The 22,057-nt window shown below is 52.9% G+C and overlaps 1 protein-coding gene and 1 long non-coding RNA gene across 6 annotated transcripts in view; one reads left to right on the top strand and one right to left on the bottom strand.

Moving 5' to 3' along the window:
* The window catches only part of ZFHX3 (zinc finger homeobox 3), a 242,768-nt gene that overhangs the window by 1,576 nt on the left and 219,135 nt on the right, over window positions 1–22,057 (top strand). For 2 of the 5 annotated variants that reach the window (XR_006741860.1, XM_036440421.2), the window contains exon 1: window positions 9,237–9,495. The exons of 1 other annotated variant lie outside the window; for it this stretch is intronic. The gene's annotated coding sequence lies outside the window, so the exon portion shown is untranslated. Of the gene's footprint in view, window positions 1–9,091; window positions 9,496–22,057 lie in introns of those variants that run through there. 2 more of the 5 variants (XR_004988450.2, XM_045582733.1) reach the window with 2 other exon arrangements.
* On the bottom strand, window positions 4,638–9,544 carry LOC118720482. Its single transcript, XR_004988451.2, has 2 exons — window positions 9,447–9,544; window positions 4,638–7,188 (listed from the first exon to the last, which is right to left on the bottom strand). It is a non-coding gene; the product is annotated as an uncharacterized LOC118720482 (long non-coding RNA).

Here is a 22,057-nt window from a genome sequence, read left to right as displayed (position 1 = left end):
GTCTCAATTATTGAAACTTGATCTAAGGAACTATATGGAAGAAGGAGGCCGACTGCCCTTTTCTGGCCTCCAGTCCTCCTGACTTTTAAAAAGGGGGTTTGTTAAGTACCTTTAAAGAATATGACTTACGGTGATCGCTTTGGCTGTAATGCAAATTACAGAACATAAATTCACTCTGGAATTAAAAAAAAAAAAAAAGACTCGAGTCCCTTCAGTGGGGACACTTGACGATTTATTAGGTTTTTTAAAAAATTACTTTTTTTTTCAACTCCCTACTTTGGGAGAATGGCCGGTTTTCAGACCAACTTATTCGGAGGTCTTCTGAGGGAGGCTTTGGAAACTGGGCGAGGGGAGAAGATTGATCACAATCTGCATAATCAATAGGGCGGCGTGCTGCAATCGTGTACCTACATTTACTGTAAATTTCTGCAATATCCGCAGCGTGGGTGCTCCCGTGGCTCGCTCGGCTTCTCGGAGAAGCTGTGGAGGCAGTGTGACTGCCCACCCCTCCAGAACAATATACGGGAAGTCCGCTCCAAAAGGGGCCTGTGTGAAAACTCCATCTTGCTGTCCAGTTTTTTTGTGTTTTATTTTTTATTGTTTGCAAATCTGTTTACATGGGGGGGGGCGGTTCAGGTATTGAACCCCCAACGTGCAGGTACCCTATAGACAGAAGGGGAAAGTCTTGGAGGATTTCGGGATGGGAATTCGCTTATTGGATTACCACTTCCAGGACTCTTCACATCTTCTAATGTTTGGTATCTTCAACTGATGCAAATAATTTATAGATAGGAATATGAGAGAGTAACACACCAGATTGAAGCAATGTCAAAAGTAAGGATTGGTGTGTGTGTGTGCGTGTGTGTGTGTGTGTGTGTGTGTGTGTGAGAGAGAGAGAGAGAGAGAGAGAGAGAGAGAGAGAGAGAGAGAGAGAACAGAATACAGACACTTATAGTCAGGCTTGAAAGCTTGGTGGTAGGTGAATCCATATTTGGAGATGATTTTGAAATAGTCTAGCAAATGGTGCACGAACAGGATTTTGCAAAAAGTGTACACGAAGCCAGTCTTGAAAGGATTGTGGTCTGGGGAGATGAGGTGTGGGCAGGAAAACCCACTCTCAGGCCAGCAGCCTTCCTCTGTCTGCCCGTCTCCTCCCTTCCCCCTCCCTGAGTTTTAGTTTTTAATTACTTAATGCTGAAACGCACAGGGCTTATATAAATATTTGCAAATGCTCTTTCCTATTGATTTCTCTGAATAAACTGGCCTGCTTAGGTCCAGAGAGGAGGCAGTGCAGATCTGTGGAGTTTTTTAAAGTCTCTGGAGGAGTGTTTGTCTGTGCATGCATGTGTTTATGGGTAGACTTGTAGACATGAAGGTTTGGGGGACCCCCTGCGATGAAGGGTTCAGGCTCCGGGTAGTGTGTGCTGAGAAAGCTGGGCTGGAGTTGGCCCCATGGCCTGGCAGTCCTGTCGTGTGTGTGTGTGTGTGTGTGTGTGTGTGTGTATACATACGTGCTGTGTGGGTGTCTACACTGGGGGAAGTCTGAATGCATATGCACTTACACTCCCTCCAAACCACCCCCCCCCACCATTAAATACAGAGTTTTCCAGGGCCTTCTCTTGAGGGTCACATTGAGTTCGAAGCTGACCCAAGGTGCAGGATGTGATAGGGAAATAAAAGAATATACAGAATTGGGGTCAGGTCAGCTGCTCAGAGGCCAAAACCCCTACAGCTGCTTTGATTTTTATTTTGTGTGTGTGTGTGTGTGTGTATGTATTTTAGGCTCCTCCTGCCACGTTACAAATGATGCCTCCCCCTCTCAGGTGTTTGTTCTATAGTTTAAAGGCACCAGAGCCTCTGTCTGGGTAGCTGTCTGCTCCCAGCAAAACAGAAACCCCACAATACCGAGTCCAAAACAAAACGAGGGAGGAGAGGGAGGAAAAACCCCTATTGAGTTCAGGCAAATAAGGCTGGGTGTCCAGATCCGATTACAAAGCAGCTTTGAATATGCAAGACAGCACACAAGACCAGTTAGTCCAGTTACAACAAACTATTAAAAAGAGAGAGAGAGAGGGAGGGAGGGAGGGAAGGAGAGAGAGAGAGAGAGAGAGCGGGAGAGAAAAGAAAAGGCATGTTTAGGTCGTAATTTGTTAGTACAAGGAAAAGAATCCCACATAAAGCTGCCTCTTCCACCCCCCCTCCCTCTGCTGGCTCCACGTATGATTCACTCAACCCTTTTCTGATCCGCTGAACTGTATAGATTCTTTTATTAAAATCTTTTGGGTTTAGGAAGATCGCTGCGAGCAACACATTTTCAGTGTTTTCCCCCCTTTATCTTAGAGGAGAGTTGGCAAGGGTTCTGTGGTTTGCAGTTACACAACATGTTATCATGTTTTTAATCACTAAATCATTGCAGTGGTTATAGATTTACAGTCTTGGGGTATTACAGAGAGGAGCAACGGCAGATATATATATATATATATATATATATTTATATGTAATTCAAAGGCATATATATATATATATATATATATATATATATATGCCTTTAAATTACACCGATGTAAACTGAGTGCAGCAGCTGTGAATATGGCCGGCAGACTTCAGTCCCTCCCCCCATTCCTCCTCCCTCAGCATCTTAGTTCTTCCCCCCCCCATCTGTGATTTCTTTCCCCCCCCCCAAATTGTTGCTTAAAATCAGCTATTCTCCCTTCTCCTGTCTTCCTTGTCTCTTTAGCCCCCTCACCCAAGAAAAATGCTCATTTCAGACCTCTCACCCCAGGGAAGCTGGAATCCCAACTCTGGTTTGGAATATAACTTTGGGTCAGAGAGTGGACCAGCGAAGTGGCTTTCCTAAGACATTCTCATGGTTTCCATGCCAATCCCCTGCACAGGGCCGGCAGGCTGGCTGGCTGCAATGCCCGAGGAGGAGGGGAAGGCGGGGAAGGCAGGCTCCTGGCACTTGCCTGCCTGGAACCTCCAGTGTCCTGTCACCGCGAGCCCACTTCCAGCTTCTGTTTTTCGTATTATTATGTAACAGAATCCTTGGCAGCATTAAAAATTCAGTATTACAAGCTGATTGTAATGCTGCCTCATTAGACAGCACTGTCTGGCCTTGTATTAAGTGAAACACAGAGCATGGCTTTTAGATTATAAACACCAATAAATATTAAGGATCAGCGGGGGGGGGGGAGTGGGGGGATAGTCAGCTGGGTTTTTGGCCCCTTCTGGTTTCATATCCCCACCCCACCCCCATCTTCTTCCCTTCCTGTCCCCCTTCCTCCCCCCTTCCCCCCTCCATGGTAACTGTTATCTGTTTTTCTTGGGATGCTGATGTGTTGACCCTGGTGACATTTCAGGAGGGCTTTTTATAGAGTCACCGTGTGTACACAAAAGGTTTGGAAGTTTGTTTTGTTTTGATCCGCAATAAACAGGTCCTTCACTTTGCTGATGTCATTTCCGTTCATATTTGAGCTGTTTATTGTGCTTCTTCGCAGGGCCCTCTTCCCCCACCTCGCTCTCCAGCCAGAGCCCGGGGGAGGGGGCATGCTCCTCCAAGCCGCCTGGTCTGGGTTCAGAGGCTGGGAGTTGCATGTCACAGCCGTGTCATCGCAGGGTTTGGCCGCTGGGGAGGATGTTCCCAGCTTCCAGTCTGGTTAAACACTCCCACATCCCCTGGCCCTGGTATTTTCATGGCATGCAGGGATTCCTCTTGGCTTCCTTTCTCTGAAGCACCCCCCCCCCAACACACACACACACACACACACACACACTCACACCCCTTGTCTAAGTTGTTACTACATCATTGTCTCATTCACTTCTCTCCCCCCCCCCAAAAAAAACCTCCAAAAACAAAAAAACACAACACACCCCAACCTTGTAAGGATGACTTTGATTCAGTTGCTTATCCGACGCTGGCATCAGCCACTTGGTGCTGTGGGAAAAAAAAAGAAAAAAAAAGGAAATGTTTCCAGGCTCTGCCCACAGCCGCCCCACCGTCACCCCCCCACTCCTGTCCCCCCTTTTTTTTCTTCCTGCTCTCTGCCTTTTTGTGGACATAAAGGCCGCTCTGGTGTTACCAAAAATGACCTCAGTGTCCAGCGTTCCTTATTGCCATGTGATCTACAATGGGAATCCCCCCTCCTCCAAAAATAAAAAAGGAGGGCGGGGAGAGGAAGGAGGAAAAAGCTGACCGGCCCTAGGCCCTCCGGGCTTCCCTCTAATAGGATGATGGGTTTTGGGTTTAAAAAAGAAATATTATTGTTTTGTTCTTTCAGGTTTAGAAATAATAGGGAGAGAGGGGAAAGCAGTCATTAGGAAGTTCACTGAGCTGCTTTCCAACTCAGACGGGTGAAAAATGAACCTGCATTGACACTTGGCTCCGTGTGAAAGGCCCGGTCACCTCTCCCCCCTTCGGTGGCCCTGGCCCTTTGTTCCCTGAGAATGGAGCTAAGGTGCTTTCTCTCCCGGACCAAAGGCGGCGGGCGAGGAGTCCCCTTGTGCGCGCATCGCCTTTGGATGGCCTTCTCATGGTTATTGTCAGCGCAGACTCCCCCTCACAATCGCTCCGGGCAGGCACAAAAGCAAAAACATTTGTCCTATTTTTTTAACCTCTTTGTTTTAGGGTCCCCCCCCCCCATCCATTCTTTAAATTTCACAGTTTCTATTTGTCCGAAGAGAGACAAACGGAACAGCATGATGCACATTTTTATCGTAGGCCTCGCTGGCGATTGGAACAGCCTCAATAGAAATCCAAATTCTAAAACACTGGCTTGGCGGACTTGGGGAGGATATGTGACATTTCAGCTCGGAGCTCTGAAATCAGATTAGCGCAGATTTCAGACAAAAAAATGCAGCTAAAATGAAAAGATAACAAAATGGGATTCCAGAATCATTTGGGGGGTGTGTGGGGGGGGGGGGAAAGAGTGTGAAAAGGGTCATCTTTTGTTTATCTCTTAGAACCCTGTCCAAAAAAAAGTGGTCACTTGATGGGAAAGAATGGCAAACCCAAATGAAATTCTTCATTAAAAAAAAAAATTCTGATCTTGGTTATGGTGCTCCTGGTAGATCGTTTAATTGATTGTTTTAATGCATGTGTAAGGGAATTGTTGGCACATACTGTGGGATTGATGCTGTGTTGAGAATTTAAAACACACACACACACACACACACACACACACACACACACAGGATTTATATAAAGAAGCCATGTCCCCTCCCCCTTTCTTTCCTCTCTCCTTTCCTCTTTCCTTTCTTCTGCCTCCAACCTGCTTCCCCTCCAAGAATTCAGGGTGTCAGGGGGCGTGCACACACACACACCGGCTGTGTCAGATCCACCTTTTCTTCCTGGCCCCAAACAAAGCGTCCCTCTCCCGCCCTGTATGGACCTTGATTGCGATGCTGTGTCCTTAAGCATCTGTCTGCCTTTTCATTAAAATTCTCAATTTCAAGGTTTAGAAACACAAATGTAAGAATCCCCCTGGGTATAAAAGTCTTGCATGACAAATTCTCTTTGCCCTTTCAGAAATAATATTTTGTTTAAAAAAAAAAAAAAAAAAAAAAGGAAAGAGAGCAAGCTTTTTTAACCCAACGTTTTTAAAGCTAGTTTAAGGAAAGTTATTTATTTCTGCTTTCTTAAACTGGGCTTTGTAACTTCACACAAATTGGGAAAGCTTAAAAAAATGTTTGCTCATTTGTGTCTTATGTGTGTCACTGACAGGTTTAGAGTATGAGCTGGGGAGGGTGGGTAAGCAAGCTAGATAATGTTCCACCTACAATTTGGGGGTAAAATTAATCTGCGGAATTAGCATCCTAGCGATAGATGGGGCCTTGAGGTTTCTGTCAGAGAAATGTGAATCAGAGCATCTGTGTGTTATGGAGGTGAGGGTGGGTTGTTCTCAGGAGAGCCTGCATTCTGTCCCATACCCAGGAGGCCTGACCACCCAGCAGGTACCAGGCCCATAAATATAACTGCCTAGAAAAGATGGGGTGATAGCTGGGCATTCAGCTCCAAATGTTTCCTTGTTTATTTCAGGAATATTCACACATCACCTCCCCCCCCCCCGATTTTTTTCTTTGTTAAAGCCTCAAGGTTATTTAAGCACTAGTTTCAAAATCAATGTGTATGTATAATTTAATAAAAAATAGAAGGATCTGGAAGAATACACAAATCCGCCTAAACCCAGTTGTGCTGTGAAAAGAGAGCCCAGGTTTAGCGAGGAGTCAGAACGCTGACATTCACTGAATCTCAGCTCAGAGATCATATTTACCTTTGCTGAAGTGAAAGGATACAGCATGGAGACCGGGTGTGCATGTGGGGGAAGAGAGCGAGCAAGGGAGAAGCCAGTTGGCTCTGTTCAGATCCTTGTAATTCACCAGCCAGCTAAGCCCTAGGGGGGCTGGCCTCTGGTTTGGAGAGTGAGTAAGGGGAGGAGTAGGGAAGGAGTTAGCATCCCCTGATTTAGTTTTAAATATTTATCCTTTTCGGCTGTTGCCAATTACGCTTTCCAGATGAGAGGAGACTAGCTATGGAGAACTGGAAGCAGGGATTGCCTTTCCTGAGAGTGGGTTTATTTGTCAACAGCGTTCAGGACAGGGTGGCGAGAGTGCAGGGCTTGTCTCCGCTGGGCAGGCCGCTGGCTGATCAGGAGGGCCGGGGCCTTGCAGAGTCACAGGACAGAATTTGCAACAGGCATTTCAGAGAAACTGTGGATTCCATCTGTCAGTGCAAAAGTTGCAAATTTCCCTCTGAAGAGGTATTCTTTTCTTTAATGAAGGGAATAACTTTGGGTAGAGGTAACATGCCACGCTTTGTGCAGTCCTTTATATTCATAATGGTAGAGGCCACTGATCACTTGCCTGTGGCCTACCTGTTCATTTGCTGCCTGTAACAAAGGCAGGCTTGACCAGGCCTCACCGTGTGTAGCTGGTGCCAGATTAAGATCCAGGAAAGGGATCTCGGCTGCTCTGAGTCCTGTTTGTCAGGCCTCTCAGGGGCAGGAGGCAGGTTGCAGGTGGGACACTGGCAGCATCAGGGCAGGTCCCCCTCGGGGCCTTGTTTCCAGCACCTCCTCATCCTTGCAGAGCATTTTATAGCTGGCTCTTTGGGCTCGCTGGCTTTTATTTTATGGAAGATGTTTATGTGTAGGCCCACAGGTTGATGATGTCACCAGATTACAAGGTTGCCCCCTGTTAATAAAAGTTCAAACAAAGCAGCAACATTACATTTCCTGGGAGTATAAACATGTCCTCACTCTCTCTCGGATTTGGCTGAGGGGCCCTGGGCTGCTGCTTCCAGGTAAGAAGTGGGGGCTCGGAGCCTGCCTTCTTCCCGAGAAGATTGCCAGGGGCCTCTCGGTGGGGCCTGTGCCACGGTGCTTGCATTATTGCCAGCATCATCATCTTCATGTATTATTCATAGTCACTTTTTCAATTAAATTATTAATTGGTTTTCGTTAAGGTGTTCTCCGCTCACGTGGCTAATATAAATAATAGCGTGTTTTGAAAACACCACCTGTTCCTGGGCCCCAAGTCAGGAGGTCTGAAAACAGCTCCCCAGTGGTGATCAGGCTCTGCTGTATGAAATCATCCTCTACTTTCCTTCCTCCCCTCTCCACTCCCCGCCTGCCCCCCTCCCCCTTACCCTCTCAAGTGTGACAGAATTTGGCTTGTGCTTTCCTTTGTCCCTAATCGGACATGATTCCCCAGAGGCAGTCTTTTCTCCCAGGGCCCTAAGCTGGAAAAAAAATAAAAATAAAATTAAAATTAAAAAAAATTTTGGCGTCTCTTCCGGACTAAAATGGAAAGAGGGGGTTCGTCTGTCTCTCCCAAGTGAGATATTTACATTCATCGGAGCCCGCGTTGTGTTGTGTAACACGCCTCGGACATGGTGACATGATAGTTTTCATCAGCCAGGCATCCCTGCGCCTCCTGCATCCATGTGTGTGCTTAATGCTAATGCGATTCCATACATGCAGCTCCTCGCCTCGTGAGCTTATTATATTTCTAACACTTGCATGGTTCATTATTGTGCAGTCGGAAAGGGCTCTCTCTCCGGGCTGTGGGGCCAGCCTGGGTGGGTGGCTGGCTTTCAGAAAGGGGAAAAGCAGGTGCCTGTCTCTCTGTGCCCAGAGAATCCAGAGTAAATTCAGACTGAGCTTGGGGTTGGGGGGGAGGAGGGGGGGGGGACAGGGACTTCCGGTGAGAGTCCTGTGGTGTGCTCTTTGCAGAGCAGAATGGGAAAGGCGAAGTGTCCATCAAGGGCTTTGCCCAGCTGGGGTGGCCGCGTGCAATCTGACCCCCCCAGGTAGACTGTCCCCGCGGAGGGCGCGATCTGAACCCATCTGAACCTGTGTGGGTAGCTTTCTCGGGAGAGTCTTGTTCAAGAGACTTAATTGCACATGGAGAGGCCTTTTCCCCACTTTTCTTCCTCTCTCTTTTTTTCTTTCTTTCTTCTGTCTCATTAAAAACTGTCCTTTAACTCTCCATGGGGAGCAGGGGGTGTTTTTGTAAGTTTCTGCAGCCGGGGAACAGGAGTTGCTCTCTCTGTAACAGGATGGGTGTGTGTGTGTGTTTCACATAAATCCCCGTCCATGCTGGCTCATGTCCCCGGGCCACAGCGGCCCGGGACATGGATGGGGCCCAGAGCACCTTTTCTGTGGCCCAGGGCGCGTCCCTGCCCGCTCGCCGGCCTCCAGGCCGCCTGCCGGCTTTGGGGGAGCGGGGTCAGCGCCGGGGGAGGCCACGCTTTGTTCCCACCCGGCGGCGGCGGGTTGCGGGGAGGCTCCCCCGGAGCCGCTCGGGGCGCAGGGCCCGGTCCCCAGGCGCGCAGCCGGGAAGCCGGGGCCCCTGCGCGGCCCAGAGCCCGGCCCGGCCGCCGGCGTGCGCCCCGCTCCCCGCGGGCGCGGCCACTGCGGCCGCCGCTGCACCCGGCCTGCGCCCGGGCGACTGTAGATGTCAGGCTTTGCCCGGGGAGCCGAGCGGCGGCGGCGGGGCTGTGAGTTTCAAATTAACCTTCCGCTTTGTTGCTGTGTAATGTGGATCCCCGAGGCCCCCCGCCCCGCCCGCCCGCCCGCCCGCCCCCCTCCGCGAGCGGAGCTTCATTTACATAAAGCGGCTCCGGGCGGGCGGCGCGCGGTGGGCAGGCCGGCCGGGCACTCCGCGCCGCGCCCCTCCGGGTGCATCTCCGCCGCGCCCGGCACCCTCCCTCCCTCTCTCCCTCCTTCCCTCCCTCCCTCCCTCCCGGGGAGGGGCGACCGCCGGCCCCGCCGCCGCCGCCACCATGAGCCCCCCTCCCCCGCCCGCGGCCCCCCTCCACCTGGGCAGAGCCGCCCCGGGGCCCCGGGGGCAGCGGGAGGTAGCGAGCATGCCGCCCGGGGCGGGTAAGTTTGGGGCTCCGGTGCCGCTGGAATTTGCCGCCGTCGCGCACGCCCCGGCGGCCCCCGGACCTGCGAGCGCCTCCTCCCTCCGGAGGTGCGCGGAGCCTTTGTGTGCCAGGTGAGTGCGGCCCCCGCCCCCGCGGCCGGCCGGCCGGCCCGCCCGCCCGCCGGGCTCCCTCTGCAGCCGGGCGGCCCGGAGCTGCAGGCAGGTGCCGGGAGTCTCTTGGCTGAACTTCCCCTTCTCTCCGGGCCCGTGGGGGAAGGGCCCGGCTGGATGCCCTGGAACTCCGAGGTCCAATGGGAACCTACCTGGGATGAGAGCCTCTCACGTTCTGCTGGGCGCAGAGTGGAAAGCCCTTCCCTCCCTCCGCTCTCTTCCTTCCTTCCTTCTCCCCCCTCCCTCCTTTGCTCACTTGGCTTCTGGATCAGTTCCTGCCCTCCGAGTACTTGCGGTGCTGGTGTCACTTCAAAGCGCGGGTGCCTCGCCTCCTCCGCCCAGACAGGCACCCTTTGCAGCCTCCCCCCCCCCCTCCCAGGAGTCACTGGTCAGCTGAAAACAATGTGGGAAATGCGCTTGTTGTGGAGCCCTCGGAGGGGGAAGCATAGTTTGGGAGCTGGCGGGCAGAGCCACCCGACCACCCTCTAATTTTAGTTTGTTTGCACTCTGGGAAAATCAGAGCGGCATTCATTTCTGAAGGGATGGGGGGTGGGCAAGAGGGAAAGCTGAGATGTTTGTCCTGCTAAAAGGAGCAGGAGGAATGTCCAAGTTAGGTCAGTAGCAGAAATTTAAAAAAAAAAAATCATTGTAGGCCGAGAGGAAAAAGAACTCTCTGCTTTAGACATACCTGAGCTTTACTGATGGAGGGCAAAGGCCGCCACCGCTCAGGCCCGGGGTAGCTGAGCGCATCGCCTGGCGCAAGCACAGTCCACACACTGGCTTAAAGGAAGCCCGGGCACAGGTGAACCCAGCAGGGTCCTTCTTCCCCTCCCTCTGTGTGTGTGTCAAGTCACTGGCCTCAAGACTCTGAAAGCCACTGAGGGGTAACCTGGGCCTGCTGGGCGGGACACATCAAAGCAAAGCTAGGAAAACAGCCTTAGAGGCAGATAGCGAGAACGCTGCGCGTCATCTTATTCCTTCCCATGCTTTGAGATCTTTGGAGACAAGTCACTCAGTACATAGAATAGAATTTAAGGCTCACACCAGCCGGGAGCTCCGCTTCCCTGCCATCAAGCAGCAGGTGTGAGTGTGTGGAGTGGGCCCCCAGAGTCCCCCTCGTTCCTAAATTCAGGAGGTGTCAAACCTTCATGTTCATTTAATGGCTGTGGTTTCTGGATGGTTTTCAAGGGGAAACCCTAAAAAAAATCACGAGTTCCAGGGAGGCTGGGCTGGAGAGGGAAGCCTGAGTTGCCGGGGCCTGAGATGGCCTCTGAGAGGAAAACACACACACACACCTTCTGAGGTAACCCGATCGAGCAGAGGCCCAGGCCAGGAGCCCGGGGCCTGTTCCTTGTTATCAGACCTGCCAGTGGCGGCCTGAGATTCGGAATCCTCCTCCTTTACCCAACCCAAACACGAAAAGCAATTAGGGAGCAGAGGTGGGGTGTGAGGGAAGTCAGGAGACCCGCAGTTGTACATAATTGAAGGGTTTCCAGAATGGGGGTCAGTGGAGGAGAGGTCCGTACGTACATACCTGGGTGTTTGCACACCTGTATTTGTGTGCACTGTACTTGGCAGACACCCCTCAAAGGGCCCCCCTTTCAGAAGGTGACTTTTCCTCCCTCCAGTTCCTTCCATCACAGGACTAAGGAGATTGTCTGCATTTTCGTTTCCAGCGTGTTTTCAGGGAGCGTGTAAGTGCCTCTCAGAATGGGCGAGGGTCACCCTTGGCTCCTTTATTTAATTGCACAAGTGTTATTTAACAACACGGGGCAGATGCAGAAGCAAGCACTTTTCCGATCTGGAAATACTAGTCCTTTCAGAATCGCAGGGCACTAAGTGGCTGGAAGACCCAGCGTGTCTTTATGACATGGGTCACCGTCCCTTTCGCAGCCCCTCTTTTGAAATGGCTGCCCTTTCGGTGGGAAGGAGCTTTGCTGTTCCCCCCAGTTCTCCTGAAAAACACTTTTGATTGACAGGGAAACTATTGAGAAACCCTTTGCTTGTTCTTCCAAAAAGAAAAAAAAGAAAAAGAAAAAGAAAAAAAAGGAAAACCCAGCCACCTGAAGCGTTTCATTTTGGTTTCTTCCCTTCCGCCTTTTATTTGCACAAACGAACACTCAGGCTGGGCGGAAGGGACCCAAGGAAAACAGTGCTCTCGCAGGCCTGTGTTTGGCTCCTCCCACCAGGACAGCGGACTGCGTTTGGCTCCTCCCACCAGGACAGCCGACTGCCCTCCTCCTGGAGGCTTTCAGGACCGGTTTGGCGCGGGTTCCACCGCCTTGTAAACTTGGTGCCAGTTGGACTGCCCGGTGGCAGGGAGCTAAAATAAGCGAGATTTCAGTTTTCGTTATTATTTTAAATGATGATTGCTAGACACTTCCAGGACAGGGGCCTGGCTCACCTTGGATGACCCAGCGGTTGTCAGTTTCATTAGCATAAATACCAGCAAAATATCATCCGGGGCTGGTGATGACTTAGCTCGGACCCTTTACTTCCCATCCCCACGTGTCCTTATTGTCCCTGTTACTATTAAGGATTTTTAGTTTATTTTTATTTTATTTTATTTTATTTGCTTCTGAAGTCTTCATGTAAGAAATGCAAGCAGACCCTCACCTAAGAAGTTTTTTGTTTTGGTTTTTTTGCATAGTTGCAACAGTTTTATGTTAAAAAGTAAATATTTAAGTGACCAAGCGGTGCTTTATGAAAGCATAGGAAATTGGTGGGAACCACTCAAAGAGGAAGAAAGTGAGTTGTCTTTACAACCACTTTTGAGGGGAGCTGGGTTCTTAACCCGAAGGGCTCGGCCTGGTCCTGGAGGGGGGGCAGCTGTGATTCTGCCTGACAACCCAGCATTGCAGGGATAATGCACCTGACGTCCACCATCAGTAACCTCAGGCAGCGCAGTATGTGCTGTGGTTTATACTTTCACTTGTTATTGAAATGGCCGCTTGCTCTTAGCCTGGCCTATTTCTGCAGTGCTTGGGCTGGTTGGCCTACTCTGGCCCCCAAGACCGGCGTAATTAACCAGGATGGGGGGGGGTGTGCCATAAATACACAACAGGAAGACAGATCCCAGTAGGGTGAACTTCAGAGGGACTCTCCACGTGCTCTGGTGTGAGAATCAAATGGCCTTGGAGATGGTTAGCAGTCAGAGCTCAGAATCGAAGGCCTCTCTCTGCCTGGGTTCGAAACGATGGTAAGGGAGAAAGGGGACCCAGTGTTACTAGAAGCCAGGGAAGGGAATTCCTCTGCAGGAGCTGATCTCAATCAAATCCCCAGAGGTGCCTGCCCTGGACCCAAGTGCCCTGTCCCGAGTGCTCCTTGGGCCACTCCGATTGAGAAACAGACACACAGAAGCCGAGATCGAGTCAAGCTGCCCCGAGGGAGAGGCCCAAGCAACAACAGTCTTGGCTCACTGGCAAGCCACTCTCAACATCCAGATTGAGGGGGAGAACTGCAAAATCAACAACTGTCAGATTCCTTTTCTGTGTGATTTAAAGTTGGCTGCCAGACCGTTCTCTTTGAACATGTGCGAAGTGACAGTCAGATGTTAGAGGGCTTTTTCCCTGCTAATGTGGTAAACGATTCCTGTGTGGATGGAAACTGGGCCATGGCTGCAGCCTCCCGCCAGAGCTCCGGGAGCACCGAGGCAACCTGAGTGCTCTCTCCTGGGCTTCATTCTGCGGGGCAGGGGGGTGGGGTGGCCAGGACAAGGTCTGGAGTGCTTTGGCCTGGATGGGCGCATTTCTAGAGAGTTCTTTTGCCCAAAGAAGGTGTCTTGGCTTCTTATTGGTTACTTTTACAGGTGATTCTCTCTGTCACACACACACACACACACACACACACACACACACACACCCCTGCTATTTCTCCCCTTCTGTCACCCTTCATTCCTGGAGGTACTTGCTTTTGCAGGGATAAGGGCATGAATAAGAAAGGAGTAAGAGACATGGAAAGTTTGCTGGGGTGGCAAATTTGGCTTCATTTCAGAGCACGATTTCTGTCTTGTTGGTTTTAACCCCAGTCAGGGCCTCTTAGCAAAATGCCTGGGCTTAGCCTGCCATTTGGGTGAGCCCTTCTCCCATGAGGGTAGGGGGGTGTGGGGGGGAGAGTCACCTTGCAGTCTTGTCAACATGAGGATTAATGCATGTGGGTTTTGATGTGCACTCCTCCCAAGGGGCCTTAGCCAGCAGGCCTCCTGTGTGCGGGAGGAGGGGGAGAGGGAGGGTCCAGGGGGGGTTTAGCTGCTCCTGCTTGGAATTCAGTGCTGCCTCCAAGGTGTCTCCCTCCTCGGCCCTGCCTGCACCTGGTCTCAGGCTTCCGAGGGAGGCCTGGGATGGGCAGTGTGGCCAGTGACTCCTCCTCCCGTTCTTGTCCCTTCCGGCAGCTGCTGCTGCTGGGCTGGGACTCACCAGGGAGCCCCCCTGGCCGCAGCCTCTCTGCTCCTTGTGAAGACGGGGAAGCACCTGATCCTTCTCCCCTTCCCTCCTGCTAATCACATAATGGCCTTTCAGGCTTTCTCCCACGATTATCTCGCCTTTAGTTTTAAGTGGGTCTTCGGGAGCAACAGTTGGGAGTGTACGGAGCGCCTTTAGCCATCCGCGGGGAGACTGCACTGGGAGGGCTGGCTCCGCAGGCCTTGGTGAAAAGGGGAGGAATTCTCATCTGCTGCCGATTTCACGCACTGTCCTGAGAGCGATTTCAGCCACAGACCTTTGATCTGGGAGGGAGACCTCCCCCTATTCCGATGCTTCTGGAGACCAGGGGCAGAGGACTGCTCCCTCCTCCCTCCTCCCCTTCCCCTCCCTCCCGCCCTCCTGCCCTTCCTTCCCTCTCTCCCTCCCTTCTCCACCTCCTCTTCTTCCTCTCCCTCCCTCTCTCTCTCTCCCTTCCTCCCCCCCCCCTCTCTCTCTCTCTCTCTCTCTCTGTGTGTGTGTGTGTGTGTGTGTGTGTGTGTGTGTGTGTGTAGGGGATGTAACCTAAAGAGAGGGGCTGAGATGGGGCCTGGGTGGTTAGATGTGCTGGAGGCTGGCAGACTCCTTCATGAAGAAGCGGCCTGCATCACTGGGGCCCGTGGGGAGGGGGCTGAAGAGCAGTCCTGCGTGTTCCCTGGCAGCGGTGCCCAGTTTACTCAGGAATGTGGCTGCGGGAGAATCCCCCGGGCCTGTTGTCTGAGCTGGGTCTTGAATGAGGCCCGCGCCTGTGCACATGGCTGTGCCGGGCTCTGCGGCTCAGAATTAAAATTCCAGCTCACAGGCGGCTGTCTGTCTTCTCGCTGGAAGCTCCTCGGCGGAGAGGCTGGAGTCAGATTAGCGGAGTGAAAAGACCAAGGGGCTTAATTTGATATTCGATTTCAGACCTGCAGGCGCCCCCCCCCCCCACTCTAAAGGCATATAAGTGCCTGTTCAAATATGGAAGTCTCCCTTCCATGTATAAAAAGCTCTTTTCCAAAGAGTTTAAACTCCTGTAAATCTATAAAAAGTACGTATGTGTGGACATGAACTTATTTGCTTCTCACACTTTCTGGTCTCTCTGAGTGGCCTATTTTGAGCAACTCAGCGCTTCTTCTCCTGACATCTTTGTCCAAGGAAATATGCTAAAGAACACGTGTGTGCCTTTTTCTCCCTTCTCCTCAGCAACCCCCCCCCCTTAAAAAAAAAAAACCCCAACCTTTTTAAAAACAATTTTCCTTAACTGCTCAAGAAATAACGCAAGCCTCCCCCACCACCCCAGACCCTGGTGTTTAAAACGCTCTCTGGTGCAGGGCCTGGGCTGAAGTCACTGGTACAGCAACTGCTTCTAAGTGGCCCCTCTGCCCTGCCAGGCCCCTGTGGCATCGCTTTTACACTCGGGCACTGAGGACTGTCGGCCTGTGTACCTGCTACTTAAACACATGCTACTTGACCTGTACCATGTAGGTCCGGGTAAACCGTGGCAGAAGTGACAGTAGTGGTCCCCTCCCCCACTTTTCCAAAGAGGAGGATGGAAGCAGGGTTTCCTTCAGTTGGTGTGAGCCCAGGCCAGAGGAATCTTGGCGGGAAAGGGAGGGACTTGTACACCTTTTGGAAAAGGACCATTGACTTATTTTGTCCTTGTTGGGGAACCCATAACAATGGTCCAGACCATAGTGGAGCCACTGGCTGGTGGAGGAGATCCTGGTGCAGATTCCCGCGTGTCTGATTGGAGGGGGAGGTCCTGTCCTCCTCCTCCTTATTGGTCGAAGGAGTGAGATCATTACAAAAGGTGGGGTCAGGTCCAGACCTGCCTCAGCCCTCGAAGTGGGGGCCCCCTCGTGGTTCACACTGGGTTGGTTCCTGGGCAGAAGCAGAGAACAAAACGGAGCCTGCCCTTTGGGAAGCCAGCTTCAAGCTCCAGCCGCCTGCTGGGGCCACAGGCCTGAGGCCCAGCCCAGCTCTGGCCTGCCTGTGTGGCTTCGGGCCAGTCATGGAAACTCTGAGCCTCACTTCCTCCATCTGTAAAATGGGCACCATAGACACCCTGCCTTCATAGAGGAAATGAAATGGGATGGGAAACGAGGCTCTGTTGTGCTTACAGCGCATGGAGCGGCCCCCATCCCACCTCACATCCTCTTCCTTTGTGTTCCTTTCGTGGCTGCGGCCAGCCTCCGCTACTTTTGTTCCCCGCGCCCTGCGAGAGAGAAACCGAAGGGCCCGGCATTTTCCCCGCTCCTCCCGTATGGGCTGGGATGGAAGACAGTTCCTTTCTGACATTCTTCCATCTGAGTTCAGGAGTGAGAGAGTCTGAAACAGACAATGTCACCGTCCTCCCCAGCCCTCCCCTCCCCCTCACGTGCCCCCCACCCGGCCCCCCAGCTGGCAGGCGGCCTTCTAAGTGAGCAGCCCCCCTCAATGACCCACCTAGAGAGGCCTTCCGGGGCTGGCTTGTATATGCTAATAGGCCTGACTTGTCCTGGCTTGTTTGTAGTGATTTGTGGAGGCATTTATATGCAAATACTATCAACTTGCTGAGTTAATTATCATGTGCCCTCCCCGCCTCCCCCCCCCCCCCCTTCCTGCAGTGCCTCCCAGCCTGGCCCTGAGAAGGGGCTGTTCCCATTCATCTCTGTGCTCTTCCTGCCTTTGCCGCCGCCTCCGTTGCCCTGTCCCCTTCCTGCCCCTGCAGGCCCAATCGCAGCTGCCCCGCCACCGGCCACAGGAACCTGTGTGGTCAGGGGAGGGGCCCTGGGCCGGCCCGGAGCCGCCCAGCTGGAATCCTCCAGGAGAGGCGGCACTGGGTGTGCAGGGGCTTCTGGCTGGCCCTGCTCTGAGCTTTAAACCCTGCTTCTCCCCCACTAGCTTGAAAAACAGACCTGGCCAGACCTGTCAACCCCTGGCACTCAGTCCTCAATCTGGTGAGAAACTGAATCCAGTTTTAACCTTTTTGTGGCGGTGATGATTTTTTTTTTTTTTTTTTTTTTTTTTTGCCCACATTGTTTTATCCCACTAAAACTTGTTCCCGATGCTGACACCTGCAGAGAAGCCATTTTGCCAAGCAATGCCCCTTCCAGCCATGTGTCCCGGGAAACCTGAGCATTCAACGTGTGCTTGCTTGCCACTCGCATCTAGCCCCTTCCTGGTGATGTCAGGGCACTGCTGACGGACGTGTGTGTGTGTGTGTGGGGGTGGGGGTGGGGGGGCTGATCGTTCTCTGTTCAGGAAGGCAGCCTTCTGGTGCACCATAGGATGTTAACAGCATCCTGCCCCCCAGGTCATCTCCACTGGCTGCTGCTAGCACCCCGCCCCCCACCAGGACAAAAAAAAACCAGCCTCCAGCTGGGGAGGCAGAGCGGCCCCCCTGAGAATCACTGTGGTAGAGGTTGCACTGGTTCCTCTTTGCTAAAAAGACAGGAGATTCTGCCCCTCTCCCAAGCCAGACATCCGCGGTGAGCATGCTCTGAGTTCCTGATCCTGCCCGGCTGACGTCAGATATTGCCATTTGCCTCACGTTGGGGCCTTGCTAGCATCTTCCAATTGAGCGCTTCTTTTTAGGGCCTGGTCACGGGCTCGTGTTTGAGGCCGGGACATTTCCATCCTCCGGCGTGCCGGCCCATGGAAATAGAACCGGAGCCTCATGCGTAATTGTATATATTTTTTCTTTTTAGTAGTCCCTTTAATAAAATGCAAAAAGGAACAGGTGGAATGGAGTTTAAAATATATCCCATGCAACCCAGCATACCGCCATGACTTTCTTGCTTCCACAATTGGGAATGGTCCGGCTGCTGCTGGTGGCTCCCAGAGGGGACAGCTCGGCGCTACCTGGAGTAATTCTGGCCCTTTCAACCTGTTTTTCCTGCAGTTACTGGGCCTGGAAGAAAGTTGTTTCCTTCTCTCTCTTAAAAAAAGAAAAAGAAAAAAGAGGCTTTGTGTTTATTTTCTGAAAAGTGGGGCCCTGCCTTGCGCAGCTGCAGCACAGCTCGGAGGCTGGGGAGCTGGGCCTCTAATCTCTGGGGACGCTCAGGGCCTTGAGGGGGAGGCCCGCTGGGCAGCACCCTGGGCCCAGCCCGGCCCGGCAGGAGGGTAAATATTCCGAGGGCGCAGTGTGCGCTCTCACACCGCAGAGACCAAGGGCTCGGGTTAATTTTGTGCACAAGGTCCCCTTTGTTGGGAGCAGGGGGTGAAAGTCCGCAGCTGTGACCGGAAGCAGGGGAAGGGCCTAGCGGGATGACCTTGTTTTGGAAAATCTAAATGGACCACTAATGGCAGAGATCTAAGGCGGGTGTTGTGTGTGTGTGTGTGTGTGTGTGTGTGTGTGTGTGTGTGTTCGGGCCTGAAGATAAGGGCAAGTATTTTAAAAGTTACTTGAGTGCTACCTCCCAGATAACCACAGGCCTGGGGCCACTTACAATGTATGGCGAGCCGATCCTCAGGCCTGCTTGCTGTTGGCCTCATTTTATCTTTTGAGTCCAGGCTCTGCGTAGCTTAACTGGTGGTGCTCCGTTTGTTTATTTTATCTTTTTTTTTTTTTTTTTTGCTGGGGGGGGCAGTGAGGGCTGATCAGGTTTTGCAGTGAGGCGTGGTGGCATTTTATAACGCACAAAGAGCTGTTCACATTACCGCTCCCGGGTGCGGTCCTAGCAGCGGTGTGTGTGCGCCGGGGTGTTGCATTGTCCAGTTCCCAGTGGCCTGGGGTGCAGGCCCACACCCGCACAGGGCCACCGCGCAGCCCGCCTGAGGTGGGAGCCCCGGAGGAAGCCTGGAGGCCTTCCTAGAGCCAGCCCCCAGCCCAGCTTGCTCCATCTCTGAGCCTTTCCCGTGGCCTCTGGTGTTCAGCACACCCAGTACGTTTTCCCAGCAAACTGGGCAGCTCTGGGTGGTGAGGTCCTAGCTTTGTCTGGACGGCAGATGAGCAGTGATCTCTTCTGTCCCTCATGGGATCTCTTCATCCCGACGGTGAGTCCTTCCCTGAATGCTGCTCCCCTTATAGCACATGTGTCAAACACAAGGCCCGCGGGCCAAATCCGTCCCGCCAGGCCTTGCAATGTGGCCCGCACCGCGCTGTCATCACTGCACTCCGCTGCGTTTCATCACAATGACAGTTTATGACTGTTCAGTAAACCATTTGGTCTGCGATTTAGGCTGGATTTTTGCCCCTTCTCTGATTGAGTTCGACACCCCTACCTTATAGCTTAAAGACATCCCAGAGTTTAGCTTCTCCACGGATTTGACCTGTGTGTGCATTTGAACAGCTACTGGATGCGCGCCCTCCTACCTCAGTTTCCCAAGGAAGAACTTTGCACCGCAAAATACTCCCAAGCTTTGTTCTTGGGGAAAAATACGATCTTGAGCTGGGGGAGAGTGAGTGGGGGGGGGGGGATTTGCTTTTCATAATCCATTTTAGGGGGTCTGGTGCTGCTCACATCTTGCACTGTTTCTTATTGGCACTTTGACAAGGTATAGTTTAGGGGACTCTTTCCTGGGGTGTGGGCAATAAGACAAAATAGAATGTTCTTTTGGGCCTTGATTTGCAAAAATAACTTACTTATTGATAGATTATAGTAGATTTATGTTTATCTTTTCTTTTTCTTGTGGGTTGAGGATGGGACCTAAGTTTCTTTCAGACTTTTCACTTTACCTATCCCCCTAAACCACTGCCATCTGCTTTAAAAAAAAAAAAAATTATTTCATTTTAAATCCTCAAAGACAAAGGGACCTGGAAGCTCAGACCTGTCCTGCCACATTCCTGAGTAATTTGGTTTTGATTAACCCGGGGAGAAAAGTTGGTTTCTCCTAGCGACGACCATGGGGATCAAAGCACCAGGAGGGGCAGTTCCCCTAATTCACGCAGCCCCCCCCCTGCCCTCCCCCCCCCCCCCCCCCCCCGCCGCCTTCCTGGCCCCGCTCCCCCTCCCTGGCCTTTTCCACCTCCCCCTCTTTAGAAAGCCGGAGCAGAAGTTATTTCCACTCTCAGACTCTCAGAGCGGTGGTGGTGTGTCATAGAGCCTGGGATGGACAGACCGGGGAGAGATCCCCCCCCCCCCCCATTCCTTTCTTCCTAAACTCCCTCTCCCCCCCCCCCCCCCCACAAAGCTGCAGAGCACATTCCTGTGCTAATCCTGCCGCAGGAGGAATGCAAATGGCTGTAATTGTGTGCCCCAGGATGGGCCTTCCGCATCTGTGCGGCCTTTCTTCTTCCCTGAGGTAGCTAGAAAGTTCATTTGCATGGAGAAATGAGTCTGGGCCCTGATCCCCAGGGCAGGGCAGGCCACTCTCGAATAGAAAAAGGGGCCATTCCTGTGTCCTCCGGCCCCGGTCTCTCCCGTCCCTTCCCACCCACCGTGTACAGCGTGTGTATGTGGGGGCCGGGTACCAGGCTCCTTGCTGGCATATTTTATGGAAAAGGGCAGCCAAAAGAGAGAACTCGTGGCTCTCTCCATAGTAAGAAATCCAGCCAACCCATTGGACCAGGCGAGGAGCGGGCAACCCCTGTATTACACACAGTCAACGACGCGTTACTACTGTTCCTGTTTAGAGCGAACGGTTGGTCTCGGACGTCACTGATGCCATCCTGGAAGCGGCGCCCCTCTCCACCCCGGCCTCCTCTCATGCTGACACTCCTCTGACCTTCCGCCTTTCCCTTTTCCTTCATGTACGCATGCGGTCTGGCACGGGGCTGGTTGAAGAGCAGCGTTTCCCAGCATAATGAAAAGTAGCCCTCTGAGGGGTGGCACCTGGGGGCACTAAGGGGATGTTCGAACTGGACAAGAAAATCCTGTCCATGTCCTATTCAAGGGCCCCTCCCTCCTGGCTGAGCCGGAAGTGGAAAGACAGGCTCTAGAACGGGCACCGTCCAATGGAAACCCAGGGTGAGCAGTGCACGTGACTCCCAATGCCCTAGTAGCCGCCCTGAAAAATTAACCAGAAACCGGGGAGAGGGATTTTAAGGAGACGCTTTGTTTAGCTCAGTGTACCCGAAGTGTTATTTTTAATATGCAGCCAGTATAAAGAAAACGTATCCAGGCACTTTGCATTCTTTCAGAATCCGTGCCCTGTGTGGTGTATTTTATACCCACAGCACCTCTCAGTGTGGATGAGCCACGTTTTATCGGCTCAGTGGCCACAAGGGGCCGGGGGCGACCTGCTGGACAGGGCGGGGCTGCCCTGGGCTCCTCCGAGACCTCTGGTAGATGGAGCCCAGCCACCCCCCTGTTCCTTGAGACCAGTTGCTTCAGTTTACTGGGGTTCGGGGGGTACTGGCTTCATCTGCGCGGTTTGTTGTGTAAAAGCTACAGGATTGTTCCGAGACCCTCACGGGCTTGTTAGGAGGCCAATCTATGGTGCCCATGTGACGATGTTTTGTAAACTGCCCAGTGGCACGCAGGGGGTGGGGGTGGGGGAGGTGGAGATAGCTGCCTGGCTTTGAAGGCCTTTCCCAAGGAAGAACGCCAGCAGTGACCCCAAGGTGGGCCGCACCCCACCCCAGCCGAGGGCCTCCATGAACATAGGACACCTGTGTGATCTGGGAACCTCTCCCTCTCTCCCCCCACCTCTCTCCCCTTCCCTCTCTCTCCCTCCTTCTCTCTCCCCCCCTCTCTCCCCCTCTCTCTGTCCCTCTCTCTGTCCCTCTCTCTCCCCCTCTCCCCCCCTCTGTCTCCCCTTCTCTCCTCCTCTCTCCCCCTCTCTCTCTCCCTCTCTCTTCTCCTCTCTCCCTCTCTCTTTCTCTCCCTCTCCCCCCTCTGTCTCCCCCTCTCTCCCCCCCTCTCTCCCCCTCTCTCTGTCCCTCTCTCCACCCCTCTCTCTCCCCCTCTCCCCCCCTCTGTCTCCCCTTCTCTCCCCCTCTCTCCCCCCCTTCTCTCCCTCTCTCTGTCCCTCTCTCTGTCCCTCTCTCTCCCCCTCTCCCCCCCTCTGTCTCCCCTTCTCTCCCCCTCTCTCCCCCTCTCTCTCTCCCTCTCTCTTCTCCTCTCTCCCTCTCTCTTTCTCTCCCTCTCTCCCTCTCCTCTCTCACCAAGCAGGCCTCCTGATTGGTTGGCCCGGCCACGTGGTGCTTTCCTGGGCGGGAGCTC

The sequence above is a fragment of the Pipistrellus kuhlii genome, unplaced genomic scaffold, assembly GCF_014108245.1.
Source record: "Pipistrellus kuhlii isolate mPipKuh1 unplaced genomic scaffold, mPipKuh1.p scaffold_m20_p_17, whole genome shotgun sequence".
Lineage (NCBI taxonomy): Eukaryota > Metazoa > Chordata > Mammalia > Chiroptera > Vespertilionidae > Pipistrellus > Pipistrellus kuhlii.
The sequence above is the reverse complement of the archived record's forward strand: the minus strand, read 5'-3'. Positions and strand labels throughout refer to the sequence as shown.